Raw genomic sequence first — 17051 nt, 5'->3', positions numbered from 1 at the left:
AGTGGAGGTCCCAATCATAAATAAGGTCTTAAAGTTTAGAGTTTGCATTACAAAAAATATGGGCAGCTGGGGCGCTTGGGTGGCCCAGTGCGTTAAGCCACTTAAGGCTCAGGTCATGATCTCAGGGTCTTGGGATGGAGCCCAGAATTGGGCTCTCTGCTCAGCGGGGAGCCTGCTTCTTCCTGCCCCACCCCCCACCATCTGCCTCTCTGCCTACTTGTGATCCCTCTCTCTCTGTCAAATAAATAAATAAAACCTTAAAAAAAATATGGGCAACTGTTTCTGAACCTACTACTACCTGGCCTCTGATTCCTCCAGAGAAGAGAATGAAATTTGGATAGTTCCCTCTTCTGGGAGCATTGTTTTTTGTTTGCTCTGAAGCCTGAATACTTGATTGCTTGATTGCTTCTGACTTCTAGAGCTAAGTGAAGGGGCTTGTGTGTGTAGCTTTCTTTTTTGAAGGAAAAGAGATATGCGCTGGAACTTGCTCCCTTTGCTAGGAGGTTTTCAGAGCAGATCCTAAGAGATGCACCTGGATTACTTGGATGCCTTTTCTCTTTCCTTACAGGTTCATTTTTCAAATGGTTTTTGCCTAATTCTGCCCCTCTGTGATAATAAGCCAGGTAGGTATTTAGAAAATACAGGGTTGTCTGAAGAACACTTTGGGTTGCCCTAGACAGAGGTGACCTTCTCACCTAGAGGATGAGACCTTGGTAGTCAGGTAACCATTCAGTTCCATGTCACTTACAGCCCTTCTTTGCTGCCTTGGTGACACAAGCAGTTATACAAAGAGCTTTTCAAACATGCTAATGCCTGAGACTCATCACCCGTCATTCAGGGCAAGATCTAAGCAAAGGTCATTTTTAAGTTTCCCAGGTGATTTTTTTTTTTTTAAAGATTGTATTTATTTATTTGAGAGAGAGAAAGAGAGCACAAGCAGCAGGGAGGAGCAGAGGAAGAGGGAGAAGCAGATTCCCTGAGGGCTCGATCCCAGGAACTTGAGATCATGACCTGAGCCAGAGGCAGATACTTAACTGAGCCACCCAGGTGCTCCTCCCAGGTGATTCTAATACACAGAAAGATTTGAGAATCTGTGATAGAGGCTTCCAGTGTCTTGTTCAAAACCAGATGGGATAATCCCCAGTGACAGCAATTTATTCTGTTAGCACATTATAGGTATGTTGGGTCAACAGTTCGTTCCGTAATAAAATACGCACTTACTGAGCACCTGTGTTCTAGGTGCTGAGAATTCTTCCAGGAGCAGCAAGACAGCCTGTCTCTGCCAACAGATGCTTGCTTTCTACCGGGCGGAGACAAATTAAATAAACACACAAACGGGACGGTGATACGTGTTAAGAAGGAAGCAGACTGTGACTAGGGGGTCAAGGAAGGCCTCTCTGAGAAGCCATTTCTGCAGGATCTAAGGGGAACCAGGGATAAGGCAGAGGGAATAGAAGGTGAAAAGGTCCCGAGACAAGGAGGATGGTGTGTTTGAGGAACAGAAAAGACTGCAGTCACTTTCATTTATCTAGAAAGAGGAGGGGCAGTCAGTGAGCTGTCCCAACATTTTTTCGGAGAGTTCACACGGACCACTCAGTATGCTTTTTTTTTTTTTTAAGATTTTATTTATTTATTTGACAGACAGACACAAGTAGGCAGAGAGGCAGGCAGAGAGAGCGGGGGAAGCAGGCTCCCTGCTGAGCAGAGAGCCCGATGCTCGATTCTAGGACCCTGAGATCATGACCTGAGCTTTAGGTTAAAGGCAGAGGCTTTTTTTTTTTTTTTTTAAAGATTTTATTTATTTATTTGACAGAGAGAGATCACAAGTAAGCAGAGAAGTAGGCAGAGAGAGAGAGAGGAAAGCAGGCTCTCCGCCCAGTGGAGAGCCCGATGTGGGACTCGATCCCAGGACCCTGGGATCATGACCTGAGCTGAAGGCAGCGGCTTAACCCACTGAGCCACCCAGGCGTCCCAAAGGCAGAGGCTTTAACCCACTGAGCCACCCAGGTGCCCCACACTCAGTATGTTCTTGCCAAATAGGACACATTCTGCCAAGGAAACACAAAGAGAAGTATCCTTCAGGAGCCAGGGTACTGTGTGTTGGACAGAGAGGGCTCCGCGGTATTAGCCAAAAATTGCTGAGTATGAGAAAAAAATTCGGCAGTCCTACATGCCACTGAGATAAGCTATGAAAAGGAAAAAATTCAATTGTACATTTGATATCCAGAGGATCTGGCCTCATTCTTCACTCTTTTGTCTTGTTGCTAACCATCACCTGAGTGCACCCTGTCGGCGTGGCAGAACTCGCCTCATTTCAGAACACATCAGGTTCTCTGACAACAGTATTTTGGGGGCCTCTACCTAACCGAACTTTCTGGAAGACAGAATGTTTGTCTGATAGGTGGAAGGCTGCAGACCTCAACTGTGTGCCCATAGGAGACCTAACTATTCCTAGGACTTTTTTTTTTTTTTAAGATTTTATTTATTTATTTGACAGAGAGAGATCACAAGTAGGCAGAGAGGCAGGCAGAGAGAGAGGAGGAAGCAGGCTCCCTGCTGAGCAGAGAGCCCGATGCGGGGCTCGATCCCAGGACCCTGGGATCATGACCTGAGCCGAAGGCAGCGGCTTAACCCACTGAGCCACCCCGGTGCCCCTATTCCTAGGACTTTCTTGTTTTAGGAAACACAGACCCGGCTCCCGTCCTCGTTTTCACACAAGACTTCTGTGTAAATTGTGCAAGCTAACTAACTTCTTAACACCTAATGGCAGGGAGAGAAAAGAGCTGCACTAGTTTATTTTTAAAGCTTGCCTGCTTGCTCGCTTGCTTGCTTGCTTATTTATTTATTTTAGTAATCTCTACACCCACCGTGGGACCCAAACTCATGACCCCGAGATCAAGAGTCCCATGTTTCACAGACAGAGTTAGCCAAGCACCCCAACACTGATTTTTAGCAAAACCTTTTGAGGTCTCTCTGCTATTAAATTTAAATTGTCTTTTCAATCATATAACCTGGAATTAATTTTCAGGGTTGACATGTCGTTACTCAGCCTCCATAAAACAAACCATGGGGTTCAATGCAAAGAAAATAACTATAATTAATATATATCCTCAACCCAAACATCCAAGAATTCCAATAATTTCCAAATGCTTTTGCATAAGCGATCATAATGACGCCTTGATAAAATAGAAGTACTTTAAAAGATGATCTTAATGGGAATGATAGCCCTTCTTAAATTCTTATGAGGCAAGGGAAAGCTTACCCAGTTATTTAAAGAAAAAAAGAGATTATGGCAATTGTTAAAGGATTTCTTTTATTTCTAACAATGTAAGTTTTATAAGCTCTTCCCATGGCATAAGTAGGACCGTGAAACTCGGCCAGTGGGATCATGGGAAGATGGTGACATCATAGTCATGGCTAGTACGGATGGAGCAAAACAAGTCAAGAAAAATTCAGAGGGAACCTGGTACAGTTTCTCTTTTTTGGAGCTTAAACAAGACAAGATGGATTTAAATTGCATCAGAATGGTTTTTTCTTGAAATAAGATGTCCCTAATGCCTATAAAGCAAACTAGTTGATTAGACATCTTCAAGTCTCTGGTTTCCACCAATCCTTCGGTTATATGGTACAGATCACACATGTTTGTTTTTTTTTTAAGCACAACAATTATGATACCTGTAAATGAAGGTTAAGTATTACCAAAGTTAATAAAAATAATTAATTAGTGGGTATTTACATCACAGAATGTGATGGCCATGAGGCCAGAGGACCACCTCTGTCTCGTTCATTGTCTTCCCAGCACCCAGCCCTGGGCCTGACACTTCATAGACACTCTTGGAATATTTGTTGAATGAACTCATTTTTCAAGTAGCCGCCGCATTGCACGCATTTGATCTCTCCAGACTTGATTTAGAAGTAACTTCTCCAGGAGTGCTTACCTTCCCCAAAGGGAAGGAGATGCTCAAGGAAGAGCAAGGAAAACAGCGAAACCTCTTTTCTCTTGAAGACCTTTTAAGATTAGGACAAGCAGCTGTTTGTGAAAGCAGACCAGTGGAAGATCTGAACTGTCAGGCAGGATCGTGCTTTGAAATATATTCCTGGCTAAACATGGGAATAAACTAGATCAAACTTACAGGCCCTACGATCTGTCCCAGATTAAACAGATAGGCCTCAAGAGCAGGAGTGTGAAAATTGGCTGCCTGGCTGAACATATTCTTTGGATATTGTTATTAGCAGCAGCCTCCAGATTTGAAAACAGTGCGAAACACACTTTCAAATGAGCTTTGAGGTGCTTTAAGCTACGGCTGAAAGCTTACCTACCCTTCTTTTCTATTTGCTTGAACAAGAGCCTGAAAAGAAGGTTAAAGAGCTTTCTAGTGATGTCCTTCACTCCTGCCCTAAAAAGAACCTCTGTTCTTCACTGAGTTAAGGAGATTTCACAACTCCCAGAGGATAACGTGAAGTTAGTTTTTGCTCACTGCTGAACCAACTAAAGTTCCTCTCAGATTCTTTTCCTGGACTGGAAAAGTGTCTGACCTCTTCAAGCTACTACTCATTATTGCAGAAAGGTGGACATTATGTTATAGTCTATAATATCAGGGGGCATAAAAATATTTAAATAAAAACTTAAATCAACATAAAATGAGTGAAAGGTTAAACAAGCATACCATAGCATTTAGAAGTACTTATCATCGGTCTGTGAAAGAACATTTTCTTTAGTGCCTCAGCCTGTAAGTGAATGTTGCTAAAGATGAGCGAGAAGATATTTTATACACGTATTTTTCATATTTATTATACGACACATTTATTATTAATAATTTATTATTTATATAGGGATATGTAAATATCTCTTGTAGTTGACACTGCACCCAGCCTCGTACACATATATGGTGTAGGTATTTAAATGCATGTAAATTAAGTAAATTATACTAAAGTCACAATATTGGCAAGCACAATATGAGAAATAACAGTGCCACTATCAGCAATCTTCAGACTTAAAAAATTATTCGCTGCTTAACTAATTTGATAAAAGTAATTAAAATGTATCTGTTCCTGGCGTGCCTGGGGGGCTCAGTCCGTTAAGCATCTGTCTTCGGCACAGGTCATGATCCTGGAGTCCCAGGATCAAGCCCCCTATTAGGCTCCCTGCTCAGCAGGGAGTCTGCTTGTCCCTCTACTGCTCCCCCTGCTCATGCTCTCTCTGTCTCTCTGTCAAATAAATAAGTAAAATATTAAAAAAATATATATCTATATATCTATATATCTGTTCCTTTTGTCTCCACATGTGTTCATACATATGGTTAAGTGAATATATATACACACAGTCCATATATATGGATTTAATGTGTATAATACTTATATAACAAAGTTGGAAACTGCTGGCTAGGCATCACTTTTTAAAATAGCTTTATTGAGGTAGTATTCACTTACCGTAGAATTTCACACTTTTTGAGCTGATGTGCAGCCATCACCACAAACTAATTTTAGAACATTTTCATCGCCCCCCAAAAGTACTGTTAGCAATCACTTTCTATTCTTCCCCTTTCCTCCAACCCAGACCTTGGCAACCACTAATCTACTTTCTGTCTTTGTAGACTTGCTTATTCTTATAAATGGAATCCTACAACATGTAGTCTTTTGTATTTGGCTTTGATCTCCCTGCATGTTTTCAAGGTTTAGCCATATTGTAGCATGTATCAGGACCTAATCTTTTTTTTTTTAACGGTTTTTTTTTTAACGGTCTTTTTTAAAATAAAGATTTTATTGATCTATTGGAGAGAGAGAGAGAGATCACAAGTAGGCAGACCAGCAGGTTGGGCAGGGCGGGGTGAGGAAGCAGGCTTCCTGCTGAGCAGAGAGCCGGATGCTGGGCTCAATCCTAGGACCCTGAGATCATGACCTGAGCCGAAGGCAGAGGCTTAATCCACTGAGCCACCGAGGCACCCCCTAATCTTCCTTTATGGCTGAATAATAGTCCAGTGTGTGGAGAAACCATTTTTGGTTATCCATCAGTTGACGGACATTTGGTTTGTTTCCATTTGGGGGCCATGATGAATAATGGTTGCCATGAACATTTGTGTCCAAGTTTTTATTGAACCTGTTTTCGTTTGGGGGATTGCTGGGTCATCAAATAACTGTTTAATTTTTTGAAGAACTGTTTTTTTTTTTTTTTAAGATTTTATTTATTTATTTGACAGAGAGAAATCACAAGTAGATGGAGAGGCAGGCAGAGAGAGAGAGAGGGAAGCAGGCTCCCTGCTGAGCAGAGAGCCCGATGCGGGACTCGATCCCAGGACCCTGAGATCATGACCTGAGCCGAAGGCAGCGGCTTAACCCATTGAGCCACCCAGGCGCCCCTGAAGAACTGTTTTCTGAAATGACTACACCATTTCACATGTCTACTAGCAATCTAAGAGGGTTCTGACTTCTCCACGTGCTCCCCAACACTTGTTATTGCCTGCCTTCTTTATGAGAGCTATCCTGATGGATGTGAAGTGGTATCTCAGGGTGGTTTTGAGTTGTGTTTCTCTAAGAACTAATGCTGTTGTGCATCTTGTGCATATTGGCTATTTGTCCATCTTCACTGTAGAAATGTCATTCGGAGTATTCAAAAATACTTTGCCTATTTTTACATTGGGTTATTTGTCTTTTTATTATTGAGTTGTAAGAAGTCTTTGTATGTTCTTGATCCTGGACCCTTATCAGATGTGTGATTTGCAAATATTTTCTCATTCTGTGGGTATCTTTGCATTTTCTTTTTTAAATTTTTTTTTTATTTTATTTTAAAAAAATTTTTTTTTTATTTTAATTTTATTTATTTATTTGTCAGAGAGAGAGAGAGGGATAGAGAGTGAGCACAGGCAGGCAGAATGGCAGGCAGAGGCAGAGGGAGAAGCAGGCTCCCTGCTGAGCAAGGAGCCCGATGTGGGACTCAATCCCAGGACGCTGGGATCATGACCTGAGCCGAAGGCAGCTGCTTAACCAACTGAGCCACCCAGGCGTCCCATCTTTGCATTTTCTTAACAGTATCCTTTGAGTCACATAAGTTTTTCTATGTTGATGTTCAATATATCAATATTTTCTTTGGTTTCTTTATTTTTAACAAAGCTCAATTTATATTTCTTTTCGTTCTTTATGCCATGGTATCATGTACTATACACAAAACCACTGCCTAACCCAAAGTCCTGAAGATTTACTCCTATGTTTTCTTCTTAGAGCTTTATGGTTTTACCTCTTAACATTTAGGCCCATGATCCCTTTTGATTTATTTTTTTTTGTATGGTATAAGTTAGGGATCCAGCTTCATTCTCAAGCATTTGTATCTCTAGTAGTCTTCCTTGATTTACATATTAGCACTCTTTTGAAAATGATTTGACCAAAAAAAAAAGAAAGAAAGGAAAAAAGAAAATAAATTGACCATGAATATAAAAGTTTACTTCTGGACTCTCAATTCTATTCCATTGATCTATATGTCTATCCTTATGCCAGTTCACAGTGTCTGGATTACTATAGCATTGTAGTAAGTTTTGAATCAGGAAGCATGAGTCCTTCAACTTTCTTTCTTTTTTATGAAGGATTTTTAAAAAATTATTGTTTTTGTTGTTTTTTGTTTTTTAAGTAACCTCTGTCCCCAATGGAGGGCTCAACCTCACAACCCTGAGATCAAGAGTCACATACTCTATGGACTGAGACAGCCAGGTGCTCCAAAGGATTTTTTTTTTTTAAAATCCAGTGTAGTTAACACACAGTGTTGTGTTTGGTCTTTTTTTTTTTTTTTTTTTCAAGGATATTTTGACTATTCCATGAGTGTCACTTTAGGAGGTCTCACTGAGATAGGGTCTACTGCTTAGTTTTGCAGTTCTAGGCCTTAGAAAAAATTATTGAGGTGCAATTGACATATATTGGTTTTAGGTATACAACATAATGATTCAGTATTTGTATATATTGGGAAATGATCACAGAAAGTCTAATTAACATCCATCACCATACATAATTACAAACACTTTTCCTCTTGGGATGAGAACTTTTAAGATTTATTCTCTTAGCAATTTTCAAATATGCAATGCAGTATTATTAACTAGAATCACCATGCTGTACATTACATCCCATGGCTTATTCTGTAACTGGAAGTTTGTATCCTTTTCCTTTTTTTTTTTTTTTAAGATTTATTTATTTGAGGGGCACCTGGGTGGCTCAGTGGGTTAAGCCGCTGCCTTCGGCTCAGGTCATGATCTCAGGGTCCTGGGATCGAGTCCCGCATCGGGCTCTCTGCTCAGCAGGGAGCCTGCTTCCTCCTCTCTCTCTGCCTGCCTCTCTTTCTACTTGTGATCTCTCTCTGTCAAATAAATAAATAAAATCTTTAAAAAAAAAATTTATTTATTTGAGAGGGAGAGAGAATACAAATGGGAGGGGGAGAGGGAGAGGGAGAGGGAGAGAGAATCCCAAGCAGACTCCGTGCTGAAGGCAGAGCCTGACATAGGGCTTGATCTCACAACCCTGAGATCACAATCTGAGCTGAAACCAAGAGATGGCTGCTCAACACACTGCACTACCCAGGCGCCCTGGAAGTTTGTGTCTTTTGACCCTCTTCACCCATTTTCCCCACCCACTTCCCCCTCCTCTGGTAGTCGGTTTTCTGTATATATGAGCTTAGCGGGGCTTTTTTTTTTTTTTTTATTAAGATTTCACATATAAGTGAGATCATGTGGTATTTGTCTTTCTCTGTCCGACTTCACTTAGCCTAATACCCTCAAGGTCCATGTATTGTTGCAATGGCAAGATTTCATTCCTTTTTATGGATGAATAATATCCTGTTGTATATACATACCACATTGCCTTTATCTGTTTCTCCATTAATAGACACTTAGGTAGAGGTACCTGGCTGGCTCAGTCAGAAGAGTGTCCATTTGACTCTTGATCTCAAGGTCATGAGTTTAAGCCCCACACTGAGTATAGAGATTTCTTAAGTAAGTAAATAAACTTAAAAAAAGAAGTTACACTTGGGTTGTGTCCATGTCTTGGCTATTGTAAATAATGCTACAGTGAACGGTGGTTGGGGGCAGGGTGCAGATATCTTTTCAAGCTAAAGGTTTTGTTTTCTTCAGATTAAAAACCCAGAAGAGGAATTGCTGGCTCATTTGGTAGTTCTATTTTGAATTTTTGAGGAACCTTCATACTGTTTTCTATAGTGGCTGCACCAATTTACATTTCCATCGACAGTGCACAAGGGTTCCCTTTTCTCTGTTACTCTCAACACTTACTTCTTGTCTGATAATAGCCATTCTAACAGGTCTGAGGTGAGTTTTAGGATCTTGAGTATATCAGTTTTCCACAAAAGTGAACAGAGCATTGGTTCCTATACCTCAAACTTGCTAGAAAATGTCATTCGATGTATGCGCTTTGAGATATTCCTTTTTTGGTGTCCTTACCCAAAATGCCCATGGGGCAGTTCCCCCTTCTTTTTTTTTTTTTTTTAATTATTATTTATTTATTTGAGAGAGAGCAAGAGAGAGTAGAGAGAGCATGAGAGGGGAGAAGTTCAGAGGGAGAAGCAGACACCCCACAGAGCTGGGGGCCCAATGTGGGACTCAATCCCAGGACTCCAGGATCATGACCTGAGTCAAAGGCAGTTGCTTAATCAACTGAGCCACCCAGGTGCCCGCAGTTCCCCCTTCTAAGATGCCAAATTCCTAACCAGGAGGTTGCTTGCTAAATATGGAATTCAAAACTACTGCTTAAAGGAGGAATGTAATGTAATAGTTAAGAGTTTCAGGCTTTAGGACCAGCCAGCTCTAAGTTTGAATCCTACCTCTGTCACTCAGTGATTGTGTAACCCATGGAGCAAGATTTTGGACCCTACTCATCTGTACAGTGGGAAAAATCAGCCCTTCCTTATAGAGTGGTTGTGAAGTAAAGTGAAATAATAAATGTAAACCCTTAACACACCACCGAGGACTGACGGTACCTGTTGGGCTTGTGGAATGTTGCCTTCAGAGTGTGGAGAACCACTCTTTGTCATAGCACAGGCTTTGTGGTGCCCTGAATCATTGTGTCTGCAAATAGAGGACCTTTTTGGTTTGAAAGGCAATGGATAGAACTGCTGGAGCCAGTTTTACTCTAGAGTGGGATAGAGGGACCTGGAGAGCATTGCCACCACCTGCCTCTGGATATTCCATTGCCTGAAGGAAATGGTAGGCCAGTGTTGCTAGATTTTGTTGTTGTTGATGATAATTGACTTTTGTTCATTTAAACTGCAGAGGGTAGGGGCCACCTGGCTGGCTCAGTCAGAAGAGCATGCAGGTCTTGACATCAGGGTCATCAGTTCAAGCCCCACATGGGGTGTAGAGATTACTTAAATAAAACTTTTAAAAATTAATTAAAATAAATTGCAGAGGGTAGTATTTGCTGATCCAGCCTCTTAATTCTGGGATTTAGAGCCATCCTTTGCAATAACTTCTTCAGAGTCCATATATGCAGAAACCTCAGTGACTGAGAATACCATTGAGATTTAAAGATATAAGTTGACCGGTCAAAATAGATATCACAAAAAGTCATGCACTTCAGCCATAAGAGAATCCTACAGAAAATTTTTACTCAAAACCTGAGAGTCACGGGGGCCTGGGTGGCTCAGTGGGTTAAGCCTCTGCCTTCGGCTCAGGTCGTGATCTCAGGGTCTTGGGATCAAGCCCCGCATCGGTCTCTCTGCTCAGTGGGGAACCTACTTCCCTTCCTCTCTCTCTGCCTGCTTCTCTGCCTACTTGTGATCTCTCTGTCAAATAAATAAAATCTTTAAAAAAAAAAAAAAAGACAACCCCGAGTCTAAACTAATGAAAGTTTATCAGTGTGTATTCATAGTAGAATAGAAGCAGAAAGAAAGAAAGAAAAGAAAAAGGAAGGAAGGAAGGAGACTATTAGGTGGAAAAATAGAAAAATGTCAATCTAGTAATGAGGAATAAGACATAGAAAAAGATGGATGTAAGTTTAAAATAATAGCAGCTTTCTAGAGACCATTTTTCATTAGGGCAAACAGGTCTACATACTTCTGAGGGCATTCTTGATCATAATAGAATACAATAATGCCCATAATGATGCTCTTTAAGCACCAAGTATAAGTAATGTTCAAAGATTCAAGAAAAGGTGAATTTTCTTGGGGAGAAAAGTTCTGTAAAAAGTAGCTAAAGTTTTAGACAAAATACAGATTGTCTTATTCTCTAACATCTCTAAATGAGCTGTTACTGGCCTTAAATTTGATTCAACAGGTTGAATTTGCAAACAGAAGCAGTATTCAAATAAGAAGTAGTGTAGGGAGCTCCGGGGTAAACTGTTTCTGTGCATTCTTATCCTAGTATGTGGTTGTTATTAAGTATCCTTGAGAGGAATCAAAGCTGTAATTGTAACTTCTTTCTCAGCAGGGTTCCCTCCCAGCCCTTTCCATATCTGAGCTAAATAGACTTGTGTTGATCCACCCTGAAGGGCCTGCACGGGGGCATATAAAGAAAGAAATTACCTGGTAAACTAGCACTCTGTATACCGCAGCCATTACCCTCTGGTCAGGCATAAACAAGCACAGTGACATTGCTCTATGCTTCTTTGTGGAGTCTGAAATTCAAGAGTTTTCTGTCCACTGTAAGATGAATGCTAAATGTCACCCACAATGGATTTGAAACGGTAAACAGTTTCCAACAAACATAAGGTAGACAGACTGAAGTCCTAGCATCCTATTATTTTGTCTATCTCTCATTCTCGCTTTAATCAGGTATTAAAGCCAGACCAGAGTCTGAAAGGCATCCGTAGAATTTTAGAGCTGGAAGGCTTTTAGGAAATTTGTCCAGCCTCTTCGTTTTACAGAAGGAAAAACCGAGGCCCTGGGACATGTTATGATTTAATGTAGGTCACACAGTTAATTAGAGAGAGCGAGTGGGAACCCAGGTGTCCCCACACCTTCGTTGGACAGTGGTTTTCTAGTAGGCCACCTGCTCCTAGACCAGTGTCTCCCCTCCTTTCCTCCCCCCCCCCCGTTTGTTCTTTCTTTCCCTTCATAGCTGTGCAAATCAGAACGTGGGCCTGAACATCGGAAAGACTAGGTGTCAGCCCCAGCTCTCCACCACTTGAGGTGCGCGCTCGCTCGCTCTCTGCATCAGGACTTGGGGCTGGGTCTCTCCTAAGCCTGGCGCCTTCTCCATGGCAGGTGCTTAGCACCTGGGCTGAATCGCTGCATCATCGCGGCGCCACTCTCCTTGCTCCGGATTTTACAGCACAGGCGTGTGTCACGGCGGTGTCAGAGCGTAAGGAGGCCGCGGGTCCGAATCCACGCCTTTGAAAAGGGAGGCTCAGGACACCGTCTTGGTTCCCGGCTGGCTCCGGGCTGGCGGAGAGATGCCCAGCGCGTGAGTGACCTCGGCGCCGACCCCGCCACTGGTCAGCTCGCGGCCGGGGCGTGCCTGCCGGCCTGACGTGGCGGCTGGGCAGCGGGGAGGGGAGAGGCCGTCGCGAGGGCGCGGCCTGACGTGGCGGCCGCGGCGGGGCGGCGGGGCGGCGAGGGGAGCCCGGGCCACTGCACTGCCCCGCGCTCCGGCCAGAGGGCGCCCGGCCCCAACACTTCCCCGCCCCGAGGCCGCCCGGGGCTCCAGCAGTAACCGCACCGGCGATTGGGTCGGCGGCGCGGCGGGGCCATGTTGGAGCGGGGCGACGACCCCGCCTCTCGCCGCCCTCCGTCCCGGGTCGGGCCGGGCCGCGAGGCAAGGGGAGCGGGGAGAGGGATCCTCCCTCCCGGGTCGCCCGACGCGGCAGGAGCGGCGGCGGGAGCGGCCGCAGTCACAGCCGCCCCTCTGAGTCCCGGCCAATCAGCGGCGCGGGCACAAATATGCAAATGGCGCGCCGGTGCTGCCGGAGTGCCGCTCGCAGGGGCTGGTGGGGTCGCGCTGGGGGAGTGAACTGGGCCAATCAGGCGGGTGCGTGGCGGCGCGGGGGAGGCGGTGCCCCTTCACTCCTCCCTCCTCTCCCTCCCGGCCCCGCGCTGACAGGGGGGCCTGGCCGCGCCGCCGGTAAGTGCCGCCGCCGCCCGCCGTTGCCACCCGCCGCCCCAGGCGTTGGGAGGAAGCCCGGGGGCACCGCGGGGCAGCGGCCGCTGCTCAACTGGTGGGGAGAGGCGGGGGCGGGTTCTGTCAGCCGGGTGGTCGCCTGAGGCCGCCCCCGCCCGGCCAGCCGCGCGTGTCAGTCTCGGTCGAGGCGGGGGGCGGCGGGGGCGCCTCAGTCATGGCGAAGCCCGAGAGCCAGCGAGCGGCGGTGAGTACGTGCCGCCGCCGCCGCCGCTTGGCCGGGGGGGTCGGGGCAGGCCGGGCCGCGCCGCCGCCGGCGGCGGAGGTGAGGGGCCCGCGCCCGGGGACGGCGGGGAGGCTGGGGAGGGGGCGCTGCCCGCACGTGCGGCCCAGCCCGCCCGCGGCCCGCCCCGCGCCTGTCATGGCTGCGGGCTGCTGCCCCCGCCCCCCCGGCCCGCAGACCCTGGGGTCGGGACCTGGCCGCCGCGCCTGTTGCGTCGGGCGGAGGTGAGGGCAGGGTGGGCAGGGCCCCGCTTCCCTGCCCCGCGCGAGGTCGGGGCCTCCCGGTCCGCCCGCTTCCCTCCCGAGGGTCGGGCTTCCCTCCATCCTGCAGCCTCTTCCCCCGCCCGCCTGCTTTCTCGCCTCCGTGACTCATGACAGGGCGTCCCGCGCGAGCGCTGGGTGTCCCCGAGCCCGGGACGCCCCCGGCGCTTTCCCGGGCCTTGCCTGCCGGGTTACGACCGCACTGCCTTCCCTGTGATCCTTCTCCCGGAGGGGCAGCCCCGAGGGTCTCTCCACGTCTGCAGCGGGGCCGGGACCCCGCGGCTGCTGCCGCTTTCTTGGGCTTTGGGTGTGGGACGTGATGGGTGGTTCCAAGGCTGTCCTCGCGGACATCCATCCCCAAGCCAAGCACGACCCGGAAAGCCTGGGTGTCTTACTGGCCTGTCGTCGCAGTCGCCAGCTCAGAGTGCTTTCTGTTTGTTCCTTTTTTGGTTCTGTTTTGCCTTTTTTTTCTTTTCTTTTTTCTTTTTTCTTTTTTTTTTTTTTTAGAAAAATAAAACTTTTCGGAACAAAGTAGACAAAAAAATTTCTTAAATTGTGATATTAACAGTGTTACATAGCTACTTTCCTGGGAGTCTGGGATTTGACACTACTGTGACTTCTCCATTATGTGAAATACTCATAACTACCTAAGGATTGCCCCGTACTAAATAAAGTTGATTTTCATTAATAAAATCACTATCACAATTTAGTTTCTCAGTTTTGCATGCTACTTTTCACCTTTTCCTTTTCTCTGATTTCAAACTCCAGTTCTACTTAACCGACTAGGATCTTGAACAGAAAAAAGGGCTTACCTCGTGTAATGTTACTCTACCTAAACTGTGCATAATTGTACAGGTACTTTTTTAAAAGAAGGGCTAGGTCTGCAAACACTTAAATGTACAGCAGGTACTTACCCCGTGGGGGTGGGGATTCCACATTGCAGAGGGAGGGAGGGTGTGTGTGTGCGCGCGTGTGTGTGTGTGTGTGTGTGTGTGTATGCACGAGTATGTGTTTTAGTTTTGGGGGCAGGGGGTTTCAGTACAGAAGGATGAACATAGTGTTTCTTCCTTTCTGTTAGATTTACAGAACTTGAAATTAAGTGGGACTTTGTGCTAATAGCAGGGAGCCTTCCATACGATAGGTATTGGATAAATATTTGCTCAAGCAAGTTAAACATGAATTCTGTATCTTCCAAGACTGTGTCTCCTTTATTGCTTAGACACTTCACATTTAGCAGCTTGGTGAGTTTCCTGTAAACTAGAGGTCACATAATATAGACATGATATGCTTGGGGGGGGAAAAGTAGTTGCCTCCCAGATTTGATTGATACATCTTTGTCATTCTTGACAGTTTCAGGAGAGTGGATGTTGTAAAGTTAAAAAACAAAAACCTTATGATTGACTAACTAGGAGAAGATGATGTCCTAAGGACATAAGAAATAGCATTAGGGAAAATGTGCTGGTGTAACTGGTAAAACCTTCTTGGAAGAAGTTCTGATTGGAGAGAGTCAGAACTTTGTCACTTTACTCGGTGTATAGCTATAGTCAGATTTCTTTTTTTTTTTTTTTAAAGATTTTATTTATTTATTTATTTATTTGACAGAGAGAGAGAGAGATCACAAGTAGGCAGAGAGGCAAGCAGAGAGAGAGAGGAGGAAGCAGGCTCCCTGCTGAGCAGAGAGCCCGACATGGGACTGGATCCCAGGACCCTGAGATCATGACCTGAGCCGAAGGTAACGGCTTAACCCACTGAGCCACCCAGGCGCCCTATAGTCAGATTTCTTAACCTCTGTGAACCCAAGTTTTCTTGAATTTTATAGTTCTCCAAATCTGAATATCCCATTAGATCGGTCCTTTGAAATATAAAAGTTATATCTGGTTTTAGGTATAAGAAAAGGCAGAGGTTTTGAAACAAACAGTGGTAAGCTGGCCTTACCCTAAAAGAACCTTTTTAAAAGAATAAGCTCAAGTGGGCACGTATGAATAAAGAAAGCAGTATTAAAGAAAGAAAGAAAAAAAACTCATGACAAGATTAGATTAATAAAATCCTAAAATTTTGAACTTGGAAGTATCTTTAGAGACTTGTTAACTCCAAATCCCTTTTCTAATGTAACTGAATACCTTCTATAAGACATTAAACTAGACTGGCAGTTTACCTATGGAAACCAGGTAGAACTAAAGGAAGGGCTTACTGTATAGGGGGTAGGAACTGGAGAAGCATTACAGACTTAGAGGTAAAATTTATTGTAGTTTCAGTAGTAAAATAAAAATTTTGGTACATGTGAAGATTTTAGATACCCTGAAGGGTTATATGTGTTAATCACTCATATAAATGTAGTGGAAGAAAAAGTCAGTGAAATAGTTAGAGAAGACAAAAATGAAATCTTAGGTTAAAGGATAAAGGAAAACAAATAATAGATCTACTGGGAAAATTCCATTTTATATCAGTATAGTGAATACAGAACATTGGTAACAATATGGAAACTTAAGGCATTTGGTTAGAGTGAAAATTAATCATGAAACTATTATTGTCATAAATGTTTGAAAAACTTTGAAAGCCAAAAAATTGGAATCAGAAGAGATTTATGGACACTGAGGAGACAGAATGATTTTGTTGTAACCTTTTAAATGTCTTGTAGCTATTGTGGTCTTAGGGTGATTAACCCGTCTTAACTATTCAGATTACTTACATGATAGAAGATTTAGCTTTTTTACACTTAACTTATTTTGTGAATATAAGTTGCCACATTCCAGTTTTATAACTGCCTTCTGACACTGTTTCCTTTTACTTGTTTGGGCTTCCCTCACATCCGTTCTACCCCTGAGTTTTACCAGTCTGTGAATACTCGGGTCAAATTCCACCTTGTGAATAAGATCATTTCTTGTCATTGTAGCCCTTAGGGATTTCTCCTTCCCATGAGACCATAGCATTACTATTTGTCTCACTTATTTGACATCACGTAAAACTTCCTGACCTTATCTCCACTGTATTTCTTTTAATTTTGTGGGAACACCTTTTGCTCCTCCCTTTTAGAAACAGTTGGAAAGCTGATTAAGTGATAAGGGAAGACTCAGAGAAGGGAAAGCCACTTTGAGCTGTAATTCATTCTCTGAACTCCAGGTCACTCACATCCATTCGTTCATTAAACAGATTAATTTATTGGTTCCTTTATTAATCAATTTATTATATAACAAGTGATTCCTACCTTGTAGAATTTATAGTCTAATAGGGGAAACAGATAAGTAAATAACAGGAAAAGTAATTAGCAGGGAAACAGGGCAAGTAAATAACAAATGTAAAATTACAACTTGTAGAGAACTCAATAAAGGAAGAGACTAGACTGCTGTGGAAAAAAATGGGGATGATCGTAGATTGTGTGGTCAGAAACGTCTCTCTCAGGTGGTGGTATTTAAGTGGAGACAAAAAATAAGCTAGATAGGGAAAGACTTTCTTGGAAAAGAAAATAATGTA

At 44.1% G+C, this 17051-nt stretch overlaps 1 protein-coding gene across 7 annotated transcripts in view; it reads left to right on the top strand.

Annotated features, from left to right (window-relative positions):
* The window catches only part of CHD9 (chromodomain helicase DNA binding protein 9), a 224425-nt gene that overhangs the window by 43413 nt on the left and 163961 nt on the right, over window positions 1-17051 (top strand). Inside the window, exon 1 of one of the 7 annotated variants that reach the window (XM_044256146.1) lies at window positions 11846-11886. The exons of 5 other annotated variants lie outside the window; for them this stretch is intronic. The gene's annotated coding sequence lies outside the window, so the exon portion shown is untranslated. Of the gene's footprint in view, window positions 1-11845; window positions 11887-12995; window positions 13044-17051 lie in introns of those variants that run through there. One more of the 7 variants, XM_044256145.1, reaches the window with a different exon arrangement.

The sequence above is a fragment of the Neovison vison genome, chromosome 7, assembly GCF_020171115.1.
Source record: "Neovison vison isolate M4711 chromosome 7, ASM_NN_V1, whole genome shotgun sequence".
NCBI lineage: Eukaryota > Metazoa > Chordata > Mammalia > Carnivora > Mustelidae > Neogale > Neogale vison.
The sequence above is the reverse complement of the archived record's forward strand: the minus strand, read 5'-3'. Positions and strand labels throughout refer to the sequence as shown.